Below are 16,129 nucleotides of genomic sequence, written 5' to 3'. Positions count from 1 at the left end.
CTGTAGTCTCTGGATGCATAACAAGGAAAGAATCCTGCACATAACTTAAACTCTCTGTAGTACTCTCTGCGTATTCCATGTTTGAAGGTGGCTTTGTTGGGTAAAACTCCCTGGCATGAAGCAAAAACTGAAGAGTTGAAGTAAGCCCTATTCTTTATGTGCCACTCAGTGCATCCATATCCTGAGCTGCACCACCATAGCTGCTATGACGTGCATTCAGGTGAGCTCTTATGCTGAATCCCTACATTATATTTAGTTCAGAGTTTTGAAAACCTTGGGCAGGTGTCCAAATAAGCCTGTGTGTCCATATTCCTGTGGAAGAGCATACTCGGACAAGAAAATTCTGAGGGAGAGGGAAGCTGTATTGTGTATTCCCTTTGAAGCAACATCATCAACAAAGGAAGGATTGGCACAAGCGGCGGTACTGAACTCCAAAGGAGAGCTGAATCCATCCTTATTGCTGTGATTTAGCAACCTGTGAGCTTTAAATCGTTGTGCAAAGCAGAACTCGATTTGGAGTAAGCAGCTGGTAGTACTTTTGCATCAAGCTTCTCGAGGTAGTTCTGGAAGAAGCGCAGAGAAGGATCCTGAAGAATCGAAGGATTTCTTTCGTAGAGTTGGATGAAAGGCTTGAGCATGTATGACATTCTTCTTGTATTTCCATAGCTTGTCGGATACCTCACGCTCTTTAATTGCAACTTATAATTCTTCCATACTCCAGCGAAGTTCTGCACCTCCTCTTTCGATCAAACTACTATTGCCACTGTGACCTTTGCGCGAGGGAGAAAACACCCTGTCAGAGGATGTAGAATTGTGGGTTTATCATGGCTGCGATGTGATGGGCTCCGTCTCAAACTAGAATGAGATCTTTCCCCCATAGGAAATTTCTCTCCTTCCAGAGCCTCCTGTTTTTCTTGCTTTTTCTTCCCCCAGCTAGACAACACGCCTCCCAGAAAAGCGCAAAAACTGGCCAAATAAGAAGCTCGCTGCGCATAATGTGCAAGTTTGATGCATAGTCAATGAAGCTTATCCCCATGATCAATCCAGTCCCATGTTGTCTTGGCTCTGGTTTCATGCCTCACGTCACCAAGGCTGAACCATTTCAGCACATGACCATCCTTTTGAAATTCAAAAGCTCCTCCACCCTGTCCTCAGAAAAGCAAAACGGCCAATAAAGCTCTCCTTTTTTTCCACAATAGCCTCAGAAAAGCATTTCTCAGAAAAGCCTGTCGGAAGTTCTCAAGAGTGACACGCCCATCCTTATTAGGTTCTAGCAGGGTATACTGGGCACGAAGATAAACCAACTCATCTTCTGTAAGAGTCCTGGACAAAGCCTTTAAACCTGCTCGTTTCAAAGGTGACGATCGGAGATAAGCTTTCACCAACTTGTAAACCAATATATCCAAAGGAATCTTATTATCTCCACGAAGCCAGGGGTGCAAGGCATCTCATCAAAATTGGGATCAGCACGGATCACAGCCCGAAATATCCCCGACTCAGTGCGAGCCCAAAAAGGCCGACTTCCACAAAGAAGAATATAAGTAATAACTCCAATGCTCCAAACATCAGCCTCTATGCTTTATGATCGATGAAGAACTTTAGGTGCAACATAGTAGGCACTTCCCACGATGTCATTAAGTCTCTCCTCTGGCTTGACAAAATCCGACAGACCAAAATCAATAGCCTTCATTGGTGCAGCTTCATCCTTCGTTGTGAAAAGAAAATTCTCTGGCTTCAGATCCCGATGAACAACACCTTGCAAGTGGCAGAAGGATACTATGTTCAAAATTTGAACCACAATAACTTTTGCATCCTCCTCAGAGTATCTTCCGCCCCGTGAGAGAATGTGATCCAACAGCTCTCCTCCCTCGCAAAGTTCCATAATCGGCATATCTTGAAATAAGTGTAGCCCATGAGATTGCATCTCGAGTTACCAATCTACCAAAATTCCTTATTCTTCTCCGTCTTCAGCATAGAATTAAAGAGCAAACATAACAACTAAGTATGTATAAAGTATCAAATCACACACACGACTTTTGGGTGGTTTACACACCTCGAATGCGCAGCAATATGACATCCACCCCCTCTAATCCTACGCATCCTCCGGATGGGCCAACTACCCATGATCATTATCATCAAGATCCACAAACAGATCAATCTCTTCATTATGCATTTCCGGTGTCATATCATCTATTTCTTCCATTGGAATTTCTTCTCGTTGCTCTTCTCTTGAAAATTCTTCCAATGCATATTCCTCATCATCTCTTTTCTTGAAAATCTTGATTCTTTTTCCAGCAATAGGCACTCTAAGCACTGTCGCATCCAATTCTGTCAGCTCATATGTTGCATTATCAAAGACATGTTTGACTATGTATGGCCCAAACCATCTTTTCACCATCTTCCGAAGTGCAGTATGCTGATTTTCAAGGCTGCTATCAAAGACCAATACCCAATCTCTCTCTTCTATTGCTCTAGGCCGCAAGCGATGCTTGCTGTCAAACCTGTCCTTATTTCTTAGTCTAGCAACCTTCAACCTGTCAATAGCTAGCTGAATATCCTCAGGTCTCCTCTCCAACTGTCGAATCCGAAGAGCTAAGAGCTCTTCTCTCGTCAAATCTTCCTGCCAAGGTAAAGCTGACCAAGTCAAAGCACAAGTCTCAATTGGCATAACAGGTTTCTGACCATACATCAACTCTGTAGGCATATATCCTGTGGTAACACTATGAGTCATACGATCAGCCCATAAAGCAAATGTAGAAGTCTCGGCCATTCTCCAATCCGTCCTCTGCATTCTTTGGCTAATGCTTTCACTATTGGCGGATGCCCTCTTTCACTCTTCCCATTTCCCTCTGGATTGTATGCTGTTGTTAGAGCCAACTTGATTCCTAGCTAAGAGAAAAACTCCCTAGCTTCATTTGCATCCAATTCACCATGATCTGCAGTGATCTTACCCACACAACCATACCTGCAGAAAATTTCCTCCAATAAGAACTTACACACTGCACTAGTGGTCTTCGTTCTCAAAGATCTGCCTCAACATGATTGGTAAGATCCTCTCTAGCCAAAACAATGTACCTCATCTGCCATAGACCCATAGGCATGGTAACCAAATCAACTACCCACTTATAATGAATGCATAGTGGATACGTCGGATGAAGCTCATCTCGATGACGCACTACCGAATACGTCTGGCAGTCTCTGCAAGTCTCAACAAAGTGAGAAACATCTCTGTACATGCCTTTCCACCAATATTTCTCCTTGATTTTCTCATAAGTAGCCCACAATCCTCTATGACCAGCCCAAGGACTCTCATGAAACTCCCTCATCACCTATAACTGTGTCTCTCTATCGCAGACAACCCACAAAGGTAATCCGTCTCTTTTCTTCGGATGCTTCCAAAGAAATCCTTCCTTGAGAAAATAACCATAGGCTTTCCTTCTGATCTTCTTGAACTCTTCATCTGTCCATTAATCTCTTTTGCTTAGTGTACTACGGTACCTACCAATCTGCAACCAATCTCCAACATAAAGTTCTTCTGTGAAAGCCACAATATCATAGACATGACAAACATGATCAACCATAGTGGCTGAAATTTCTGCATCATCCTCTTTTGCAAGTAGAGTCTCCTCATCATCATATCTGGCTCTAGACAACATATCTACCACTGGATTATCCTTCCCTGCTATGTGTTTAAATTCTGGATTTAATGACTTGATGTATGCAATCCATCTCAACATGGCTATATCCGGAGTAGAGCAACTCGTAATCATACCAATCAATGGCAAGCAATCTGTCTCTACCGCAACTCAAGCTCCAATAAAGTACTCATTGTCACATTTGAGAGCCGTGACAATCCCCAATAACTCCCTCTTGATTTGCGGATATCTCCTCTGTCTCTCGTTTTGGACTTTCGCCCCAAACCGAATAGCATACCTATTTCCATCTGCATCATCTTGACCCATAGCCCAAATTATGCCAATTGGACTAGTGTCAACTGTCAATACAATAGGCCTTTCACAATTATAATCCGCTTTCCTGAGAATAGGAGCATTCTGCAATAACTTCTTCAATTTCCGCATGGCTCTAGTGTGGCTCTCATCCCAATAGAATTTCTGCCCCTTTCGAAGCAACTGATACAAACAATCTGCTATGTGTGCAAAATGAGGTATCCAAATCATATAAAACACACAAGCACCAATGAATCTCCGTACCTCTGAAGTAGTAGAACAATACTCTGCAATCTTGCCTATAGCATTCACCTTATTAGGTGAGGGTTTTCTGCCATAATATCCACACATATGTCCAACAATGACAACCTCATTCACTCCAAAAAAAGATTTTTGCCCTGAAAGTGTCAAGTTCACTTCTTCTAACCTGGCCAAAATCTTCTCACATGCTGAAATATGATCAGCCACAAAGTATCTGCATCCCTGCTCATTTAAGCTCTCATTCTTCTCTTCTTCTGCACACCCCTTAATGGGCACATCATCCAAGAAAGGCATAGTAAGCTAAGGTATGTAATCACGAAGGACCTTATGCATGGCATTCATCATATGCGCAACAGAATTAGTGGCACCTTGAGGCAAGGTACACATCCTGACAAGCCCAATAGGAGTTCTCATGGTGGTTATGTCCCTACTTTCCAAGGCCAGCTGAAACTGATCATATTCTGAATACAAATCACCCAAAGAATAGATGGCACGTCCAGCAAATGCCTTTGCAAACTCATCCACAACTGGACCTATACCAACATTCCTGATAGTAACTCTGTTCACTGGCTGCATGTCCTGAATAAATCGAAGAGTGCCATTCTTCTTTGGAACTGTAAACCACCTGTTTGAGTATGGTGTAGATGAAGGCTCAAGGATTCCCATCCTGATTTTCTCATTCAATAAATCAATCAGCTTTGGCAAGTGTGCTTTAGGCACTGGAATAGGTTGTAGATTCCATGGGATATGAGGAATAGTAAAAATGACCATAGGAGCAACAATATCAGGATTCACACATCCAATCTCATGTGGGAAAAAAGAAAATCCCCTTCCATGACACTCAAGCATCTCTTGAAAGCATTGCTTCTCTATGGGTAACAAGAAATCACCATTTCCAATTTTCAATTCAGCAAGAGTCTCTGCTGAAAATTTATGACCAATATGCTCCGGATTCCTCAAAATTTACTGTTTAGCAGCCCTCTCTATTTGCTGATCACTGTCAGGTGGAAGCGGTACAGCAACCGGCTTCACCTTCTTATCCACAGTTTTGAATTTCGTGTCAACCCTGGCTTCATTATGCTCTTCTGCATTACATAAACCTTGCTGTAAATCAGCAATTCAGCACTCCAATGGCTGAATATTCTCAGCCCTCTGCTCTATGGACTGCATAGGAACAGCCCCAAACTTTGAATGCTGAAATATTTCAGCAGTAAACTTTGTTGGCTGAAAATTTTCAGCCCTCTGTCTCTCTAAAAGCTGATCATAACTAGCTGGAAACTCTGTTTGCTGAATTTCTTCAGCACTCAACACTCTTTGCTGAGTTTCCTCAGCCTCTAACTCAATCTGTGACATAAAATCTGCAATTTCATGAAACATGTCCAGGGACTGCACTAATACATTACCGTGACAATTCAGCATATCAGTTTTCAGCATATCTCCCATCTCTGTCATCATATCTGCACAAATCACACTGTCATACATCCCATCTATGTGCTCATCATCCTCCAAAATTCCTGCATTTTTCAAATTTTTCTCCTTCCTGCATATATACTGCCTGGCAGCTCTAGGCAACCTAGAAGTCTTCTGATAACTCATCGAACTGTTTGCTGAAATCCCAACAAAACCGGAGGAGAAAACACCGCTGCCAGGAGGCGAGAACTCCAATCTCCTCTCCTCTGTACCACCGTTGTCTCACGAAACGGGGGTACCTAATGAAAACCCGAATCCCTCGCAGTGGGCAAAGGTGCATCTCTGAGAGTATCTCTATTTCTAACATGGTTCACACATACAGTCATAAACTGAATTGCTCTCATACCATCTTTACTGCGAATCCGTGCATAAGCAGATCCATCATCCATGACCTTTGTTTCCATGCGTATCTCTGTAATGAATGGTTGACCAAGAATTATGGGATAAGAGCATGAATCCTGCACAAAGAAATGAAAATCCTCCTCCACATCACCAATAGAAACCCTGACACTAGGACAGGCAGCATATAAATCACCTGCAGTGTTATTGGCAGCTCTCATACGCCACCCATGCTCTACATCCATAGGCCATCTGTTACTCTCATAAACTCCACGAACTATGAGATTAATCTCTGAACCATGATCCAGCAATGCAACATAAGGCACCTCTTTCTCTCCAATCTTTACCATCGTCTCTGTAGTTGCCCTAGCCCAATGGCTCCGCGAAAAGTGACTACGCGGTATCATGACAGGCTCATCAATTTCAGCATAATGCATAGGCTGAACCCTCTTCTCTACCTGCGAAAAAACAGAAGCATTATCAACCATAACCTCATCATCATCCTCATCCAACTCCCCAATCAAAACTCCCTGTGTATCAGTGGTAGACAATGCATGTCTTTTCCTCTTCAAGACCTCCTGAAACTGATCCTGAAACTCTCTTTTTGAGATGCCCAAAAATCTCAGAAATAGTGAAAGTCACCTCACTACCAAGTATCTTATCATTAAAGATTTTCTTCATGTCTGTAGATGTCTCTATATCGGACATCAATCTGAATCCTGTCTGCTTTCTCTCTCTAGGCTCTTGCCTCTTTTCTTTCTTTTAAGCATCCTCCATCTGTCGATCTGGCCCTGGTCTTGAAGACGGTCCTGCAGTAGGTGGAGTAACAAACTCACCCCCTCTAGTCTTCTTAGCTGCACTTGGATTTTCTTCATCCCTCTTACGCTTCTCCTCAACAAGTACATCTGCACCATGAGACTTAGCCAAATAAGCATAAATAGAATACCTGTCAACAGGCGAGTCCCAACCTGTCTCTGATCTGATGCTAGAGCCTGCACTAGTCAAAACAATTTGCTGAATTTTCCCCTTGTTTGCAGTCTCCATAGCATATGTCCATAGCGCTGACTGAGTCTCTCAACCCTTCTCAATCTGGACTCCATATACAAAAGCATCACCTCTAGCTGTCACATAAGAAGTACGCGCAGCCGTGTCCTCCACTAACTTCTTCATTCCACCTTTACCAAAGTTGGTAGCAAGTGGAGCTCCTGTCTCAGTCAACCAAATCTTACCATCTTGCCCCCAATATACCAAATTCTACCTCCTTGCATCCTGGAAAGAGTCACAATCCCTGCAATGCTGATGGTCCGTACTATCACACCAAATACATCTCCGATCTCTCCTAGGTGCATTAGGAGCACTCCTAGGTGCAGTAGGAGCACTAGAAGAAGTAGTAGGCATAGTCGAAGCAAACTGCTCCTTCAACTTTCCCACCAACTCCGCTTTGACTGACTCCAGTGTCAAATCTGTGATGCCTTTGATTATGTCATCAAGAGAGGTAGGCACCGATGGAGCGGATGGTTTTGGAGCAGAAGGTGTAGGCATCGGTCGTGGAACAAGAGGAATAGGTGGAGTGGAAACAGTAGGCACTGGCATAGGCCAAGAAACTGACTGAGGAAGAGAAGAAATGACAGGGATAGAAGTAGACATAGGAGCTGATGATGGTGTAGGTGTCATGGAATCATTCTGTAGGCGAGTCTTCCATATGCTCCTCTTGGTCAAAGTCGAGACTGCATCCTGAGCATCCTGCCAATCCGTTTTAAGACCCATAGGCTTCGTGCGATCTTCAAGAAGCTCACCCAATTCTTCTTGAAGAGCAAGATCTGCAGCTTGCAAGAAAAGCTCAACTTTTTCAACATCCAATGCTCTTTGTTCAATGGCATCAAGCTGACTATACCTCTCTTCGAATTCTCGAATCAACTCCGAAGCAGCGAGACCTTTGTTTGGCATGTAGACCCACTCTCGGAATGACCGCCGAGTAGCCATACCAAAGTCCTCAAGGAAGTATTCTTCTTTCAAGGCCTTCTCAAAATCTTGCCAATGTGTATTTTGAATAAAAAGATCAGTCACTTTTGTCCTCAAAGCAGGTGTGACAAGACGAAGGAAGTACTTACTCATAAGTCCAGCAGGAACTCCAAAAAACCCCATCTTGATCTCATATGTCTTCAAATATGCTGAAACATTACGCCCGTCAAATATCTTCTTCTCATTCTCAACTGCTTCAATAGCCTTAGTCGCGCTGTTTGCATTCTCCTGCTCCGAATAGAGTTGCCTTTACTGGGACAACTACTGTTGATGCAATTGTTGCTGCTGCTGCATATACAATTGTGTTTGCTGATTTTGGAGCTGCATATACATGGACATATTCTGCAAAATCTATTTTAGATCCTCTGTTGAAGTACTTGACGCAACAGTCATTGATGGAGCTGAAGTAGACGCAGTTGGAGTTGTAGAAGAAGCTGAAATAGAGGCTGAAGTATCTCCCATCCTGAAATTTCTGTGACGCTTTCACGTCGGGTTCACCAAAGATGTCGAAGGGTTTTTGAAAGCAAAGTCGCAACCACAAAGGACCTTGATTAATTTCAGGATAGAAGATCAATCATACAAATAAGCAAGATAAGAGGATTTGTGAGCAGCAAAAGCACTAATATTGTGCCAGAAAAATCTGCAGAATCCACTATTCAATCAGCTAAATATTTCGACAATCTCTGAAACTCTTGACCAATATATATCAGTCCTCAACTCTTTCGCTGATAGATATCAGCCCTCAATAACTTTGGAAACCATAAAATTACAGCCTATGTCTCAATATGCTGACATACAATAGCAAACTCTATCTCTTGTTGAGTGATCTCAGCTATCTACTCATCTCTCATAGAAACTGTAGTCTTTGGATGCATAACAAGGAAAGAATCCTGCACATAACTTAAACTCTCTGTAGTACTCTCTGCATATTCCATGTTTGAAGGTGGCTTTGTTGGGTAAAACTCCCTGGCATGAAGCAAAAATTGAAGAGTTGAAGTAAGCCCTATTCTTTACGTGCCACTCAGTGCATCCATATCCTGAGTTGCACCACCATAGCTGCTATGACGTGCATTCAGGTGAGCTCTTGTGCTGAATCCCTGCATTATATTTAGTTCATAGTTTTGAAAACCTTGGGCAGGTGTCCAAATAAGCCTGTGTGTCCATATTCCTGTGGAAGAGCATACTCGGACAAGAAAATTCTGAGGGAGAGGGAAGCTGTATTGTGTATTCCCTTTGAAGCAACATCATCAACAAAGGAAGGATTGGCACAAGCGGCGGTACTGAACTCCAAAGGAGAGCTGAATCCAAACTTATTGCTGTGATTTAGCAACCTGTGAGCTTTAAATCGTTGTGCAGAGCAGAACTCGATTTGGAGTAAGCAGCTGGTAGTACTTTTGCATCAAGCTTCTCGAGGTGGTTCTGGAAGAAGCGCAGAGAAGGATCCTGAAGAATCGAAGGATTGCTTTTGTAGAGTTGGATGAAAGGCTTGAGCATGTATGACATTCTTCTTGTATTTCCATAGCTTGTCGGATACCTCACGCTCTTTAATTGCAACTTATAATTCTTCCATACTCCAGCGAAGTTCTGCAGCCTCCTCTTTCGATCAAACTACTATTGCCACTGTGACCTCTGCGCGAGGGAGAAAACACCCTGTCAGAGGATGTAGAATTGCGGGTTTATCATGGCTGCGATGTGATGGGCTCCGTCTCAAACTAGAATGAGATCTTTCCCCCATAGAAAATTTCTCTCCTTCCAGAGCCTCCTGTTTTTCTTGCTTTTTCTTCCCCCAGCTAGACAATACGCCTCCCAGAAAAGCTCAAAAACTGGCCAAATAAGAAGCTCGCTGCGCATAATGCGCAAGTTTGATGCATAGTCAATGAAGCTTATCCCCATGATCAATCCAGTCCCATGTTCTCTTGGCTCTGGTTTCATGCCTCACATCACCAAGGCTGAACCATTTCAGCACATGACCATCCTTTTGAAATTCAAAAGCTCCTTCTCCCTGTCCTCAGAAAAGCAAAACGGCCAATAAAGCTCTCCTTTTTTTCCATAATAGCCTCAGAAAAGCATTTCTCAGAAAAGCCTTTCGGAAGTTCTCAAGAGTGACACGCCCATCCTTATTAGGTTCTAACAGGGTATACTGGGCACGAAGATAAACCAACTCATCTTCTGTAAGAGTCCTGGACAAAGCCTTTAAAGCTGCTCGTTTCAAAGGTGACGATCGGAGATAAGCTTTCACCAACTTGTAAACCAATATATCCAAAGGAATCTTATTATCTCCACGAAGCCAGGGGTGCAAGGCATCTCATCAAAACTGGGATTAGCACGGATCACAGCCCGAAATATCCCCGACTCAGTGCGAGCCCAAAAAGGCCGATTTCCACAAAGAAGAATATAAGTAATAACTCCAATTCTCCAAACATCAGCCTCTGTGCTGTATGATCGATGAAGAACTTCAGGTGCAACATAGTAGGCACTTCCCACGATGTCATTAAGTCTCTCCTCTGGCTTGACAAAATCCAACAGACCGCAATCAATAGCCTTCATTGGTGCAGCTTCATCCTTCGTTGTGAAAAGAAAATTCTCTGGCTTCAGATCCCGATGAACAACACCTTGTAAGTGGCAGAAGGATACTATGTTCAAAATTTGAACCACAATAACTTTTGCATCCTCCTCAAAGTATCTTCTGCCCCGTGAGAGAATGCGATCCAACAGCTCTCCTCCCTCGCAAAGTTCCATAATCGGCATATCTTGAAATAAGTGTAGCCCATGAGATTGCATCTCGAGTTACTAGTCTACCAAAATTCCTTATTCTTCTCCGTCTTCAGTATAGAATGAAAGAGCAAACATAACAACTAAGTATGTACAAAGTATCAAATCACACACACGACTTTTGGGTGGTTTACACATCTCGAATGCGCAACAATACGACACCGCATTTTTTAATGCGCTTATAGATGTGAAAATAAACGCACAGATTTTTCATTTCTCATAAAGTCCCTAAATATGATCAAACATCTTAATAGTTACTATTTTTTAGAATACATTACCAACTTTACTTCTTTGTGGTCTAATATAGCTTACCCAATCGTACTTCTTTGTGCATCTTGGTGCATTGTTCTTTGGATGTGCGCATTCAATTCTAATACTATAACACAACAAACATTATATGTATCACAAAAGTAAATGGCTCTTAATTGATATTTTAGTTGTTTTTGAGTATTACAAATATACATTCAATCATTCAAAGCTAATTATATGCTAGAATGAATGATCAATCTCATCTTCAATGAGATCGGCCCTTGCTAGACTATCTACCTCTAGGTCTATGTTACCAATAGGCAATGAAACAAATAAGCCTATCCCACTGTCAGATATATTGCTATGCTTAATTTCTTCATCATCATCTGCAGCCATATTGTTATCCTCTTTTGCGCTTCCTTGAACATCCTCGCGGGGATTATCTTGCACTGCATCATATATATCATCGATTATGGAATCATCATGTACATTATCATTGATTGTTGGATTCTCATCAACTATCTATACGTTGGTAGCATTGCCATATATTGGTTTTGAACGATTAGATATGGGGATAACGTGCCACCATCGGTTATTGTTTACCATTGGGTGATACACAATCTGCATTTTAAAAACATAAAGTAAGTAACTTAGATATTTATTGTACTTTGAGAATGTATCAAGAAGTAATATATATGAAAATAAATAGCTTCTAATGTACCTGCTCGCATTGTTGAGGTAGTACGAATGTGTCATTCTTGCCTTGGTGAAATTTTGTAGAGTCAATCACTATAAAACCACTTGGATGACGTCTAATTGTGCAATGCTCGCCCGTTGTTACTACTTCTTTAAACCACTTCACATCTAGTACATATATAAAAAATCGCCTAAAGTTAAGCTTCAAAATATCTTGGATCAAGCCACAATAACCTTCCATGGTGCCATTGGTATCCTGGAAGTTTGCAAGGATACCATAATCCTGGGTATTTCTCTTATCATCTATACGTTGAGTTAAATAATGTTTGCCTTCACACTAAATAGCATTGAACAATGTACACTAGTAGTACATTGTTGAGATTATATTAATGATTTAGTTAAAAATGAAACATGTAAAATTATTATATCATATATAGCTAAAGATAATTTAATTATAAGTATGTCTCACCTTTGATAACCAACCTTGTGCGTATTCCCACTCCTCTTGCAATATATCCATCGCCTCCTCTTTTTCCATCTTCTCAATTTATTCATGTAGCCAATCTATCTCAATATGATGTGGAAGCGCACTTAAATGTTCTAGATATGGGATATTACATCCATGTCTAGTACAAAATGCTTGCCTTTCGCTTACTCTTATTGCCCTTGCTTCTTTATATAGTGTCACCGATTTTCTCATTACTTCAATATTAAGTACACAAAATACATTTAACTTACAAAGTTTCTCTTTCATTAGCACTTTACTCATTCCTTTTCCTTGAGGTATTATAGAGTTCATCCTCAAATCTTCATCATCTTTCCATATTCGTGGTAAAGAGGGGTCCACTTTGGTAAGATATTCAAAGATTTGTTCAAGGGATGATTGCACTAACCAACCCTCAGTCATGCTTCTCTCTTGCCGTGCATTTTTCCTTACAAAATATTTTAGGGTTTTCATAACGCGCTCTAGAAAAAACATCCACCTTGCATGAACTACCCCACAAATTACGATCTCATCAATCAGATGTACGAATAAGGGTACTTGAGTAGTCAAAATAGAGTGAGGAAAAGTTTCTTCCACCAAACAAACCACCTCAATGGACAATACTCGAGCCTCTTGCAACGTATTTGGATTGATTTCCTTCTAACTCACAAATCTACCAACATGCAATTGAGAACGATGATTAGTTTTGTCCTTAAATTCAAGCGGGTTTACTACGTGATGTTTATAATATGTAAACTAAAAAAAAAGTATAATGTATACATACCTCGTGAGCTCACCCATCTTGTAAATGATATCATGCACATCTTTTGAAACACAATGAGATATGCTAGTAGGAAGGATGAACTATATGTAAATATTCATACATTGTTAATTAGTCTACATAGTTACTCCATTAATTAATATGTTTATGGCTATGAAAATCCTTACCTAAATCATTTTGTGCCAATCGTGAGACTGCAAACCAGATAGTTACTCCACACCTCTTTTCTTTTCTTTATGAAGGCTCCCTTGAGGCATCTCATATATCCTGTGGGACTTTGATAACATCCAAGGTACATGTGGTAACTCGATCTTTTCTCTAGGTCCAATGCGTAGCCAAGCTCCTCTCATACGTCCAATGCTACATAAATCCTCCCTTACATTGACAGAATCATGAGCCCCGATTAAGTGATCCCATAATGTAGAGGCAACATTCTTGAATATATGCATGGGGTCCAACAGGTGATTGATCTTGAGTTTAGTCCAATATGGGAGACAAAAAATATATAGATAATCTAAGGCAAAAACAATATATTATTTCTCGTTCTCATAATGGAGTATACTTTAAAGACAAACAAAATAAGTAAACTAGTTACTGACTCATACCGAGTGGAGGATGATCATTGGCATGTGTCCAAGTGTCCTTCCAATCTTAAATGGTTAGAGATTCTGGAGTTCTTCCATTAGTGGAGGGAGCATATTTGGGGTGGTCAATAGGAAGAAAACGGTGATGATTGTCATAGATAACCTTTTTCAGGCGTGTCAATCTAGAAGAAACCAGAGAGGGACCGCAAATTGGACATGCATGATATCCTGATACAGTTAAACATGTAGAAACAAGTGGATTAATGATGACATATATTTGATTAAGGGTAAGAATAAATAAAATAGAGTACGCAACTACCTGAATACTCTCCATAGCTTGAAAAGTCATACATGGTCGACAACAACATACCCTTTAAAGTGAAATCTCTAGAGGACAATGATGCACTCACATCTTGCACCTCAATACCTCTCCATACATTTCTAGCTCCTTGATCAAAGGCTCTAAGTAAACGTCCATGTTTTTTACTTTGTGTTTTTCAGGAATCAAAAGGGACAACATTACGTGTCTTTTTTTTATTACCATGGACTGAGGGATATTATAGTTCACCAATACCACTGGCCATGCACTATATGAGATGCTTTTGATACCAAATGGATTTATTCCATCTAATCCTAGACCAAATCTTAAATTTCTGGACTCTTCTTTGAAAGTAGGCCATAAATTGTCTATGTGTTGCCAAGCTGGTGTGTCTGAAGGAATTCTCCACTTTTCATCACTTGAATGGTGACTAGCATGCCATGACATGAGTCTCGCAATAGATTCACACTTAGAAATATGTTGAATACGTGGAATAATAGGAAAATGTCGCAAAACCTTATGAGGCACATCCATTGATTTCATCTCCTGGTTGTATCTTGGTTCACCACAAATAGGACACTGTCGCACAGATGCATGATCCCCATGAAACAAGATACAATCATTGACACATGTATGGATTTTAACGTAATTGAGACCTCCAAGAGATATCAAAAAACGCCTTGCTTGCTCCCTTCTAGTTGGTAATTTATTTCCATTTGAAAGCATTTGTGACAATAATCTACATATATTGTGTAAACAGAGTTAACAAACCGCGAATTTTGTCTAGAAGCATTTATGAACTAATATCAAATGATACATACTTCAATAATGTATTGAAGCTAGCATTACTCCATCCATAAATGGTTTTTAAGTTCAATATCTCGAGAGATACACGTAGAATGGAGTATGTGCAACCTTCGTACAATGGAGTTTTCAATGCTATGTGTAGTGGGTCATCTGTCTCTCTAGTGGTGCCCTCCCCCCGAACCTCATGGGAAAATAAATCGTGCACCATGTTGTCCAAAATCTCTTCCTCCAAAACTTGATGGGGCATTTGAAGAGGGCTGCTATTGTCGTCATTAGTCTCTACTCCTCTTGAGGACTCTACCTCCTCACGTCGACGCTTCGCAGCCTCTCGATGCCCTAGAGGGACCATTTCAGGATGTGGTACTGCATCCTGCTCAATAAGAAAAAGGAGGTTTTGTTTAATGGTGAAGACACAACATACACTATAAGGAAACAAAGCAATAGTGACGCCGGTTAGCGATACATAATAGCAGCATTATTGTTTGCGTCGCAAATGTGACGCAAATAGTGACGCCCCACAAAGAACGAGAGGAAACCTATAAAGCCTTATAAAGCCAATTCCGAAAGACGGTGCAAGAAGTCACAAAGGGAGTTTTGCGTTCGAAGGAGACAGGCCAAGATCATAAGTCCGCGACCAAGGTGAGAAGGTCGAAGTCTCGATGGCTCCTAAAAAGGCTCAAGGCACAAACGCAGGAGGATCATCTCCTAACATCCATGTGGACATTTCACCACAAGTCCAGGTTTTCCTCCTAATTTTGTTTTACGTCATAATATTTCAATTGTGCATGATTCATTTATGAAAATTAGGATGCATTTTTTTTCGATTGAAATACATTGGCTAAATTAAAGGAAATAACTTCAATCAAAGAATCGGTCATTTGTATTAAATGAATGAAATAGAAGAACATAAGATCTCTATGCATTCCTAGCAAGTGGTTTTTATGCATTGCAAAATAATGAACTTAGATTAACTAAATACCCATCTTTGCAAATCAAAATAATGATAGTACACTTTGATTATGCATGGAAGGAATAAATCGCATGTCGCATTATTGAACATCCTTTCTTCGAATTAATTCTTTAAAGAAGGTTGCTAACAACAATAGGAAATTGCTAGGCATGGAAATGGTTCTTAAATCTGCGGAAAGTAGATTAAAATCTAGTCAATTGGCTTAAATCTCAATCAACTACAAATATTTACGAAAGGTTGTGTAATACTCATTCAGCGTACGAATATCTTAGTTAGAAAAGAAGTAGGAAAAATGTTGCATGGTTCACATTAAACCCTAACACTTAGTAGCATAAATCTTGAATGCATGTTCTAGATGAATCAATAGAAGTTATGCCGTAACTTAGCATATGCTTTGATTTTAATCAGAAAATTAGGGTTTGTAAATC

The 16,129-nt window shown here is 40.8% G+C and overlaps 2 pseudogenes; both read right to left on the bottom strand.

Annotated features, from left to right (window-relative positions):
* Positions 1-1,151: 1,151 nt before the first annotated feature.
* LOC148008359 (CDPK-related kinase 3 pseudogene) lies at positions 1,152-1,882 on the bottom strand (annotated as a pseudogene).
* An 8,165-nt stretch (positions 1,883-10,047) lies between these two features.
* Positions 10,048-10,787, bottom strand: LOC148008358 (CDPK-related kinase 3 pseudogene; annotated as a pseudogene).
* Between the last annotated feature and the right edge of the window lie 5,342 nt (positions 10,788-16,129).

This window comes from Lygodium microphyllum, unplaced genomic scaffold, assembly GCF_053477565.2.
Source record: "Lygodium microphyllum isolate KBCC unplaced genomic scaffold, Lygodium_microphyllum_v1.1.10 scaffold_166, whole genome shotgun sequence".
NCBI lineage: Eukaryota > Viridiplantae > Streptophyta > Polypodiopsida > Schizaeales > Lygodiaceae > Lygodium > Lygodium microphyllum.
The sequence above is the reverse complement of the archived record's forward strand: the minus strand, read 5'-3'. Positions and strand labels throughout refer to the sequence as shown.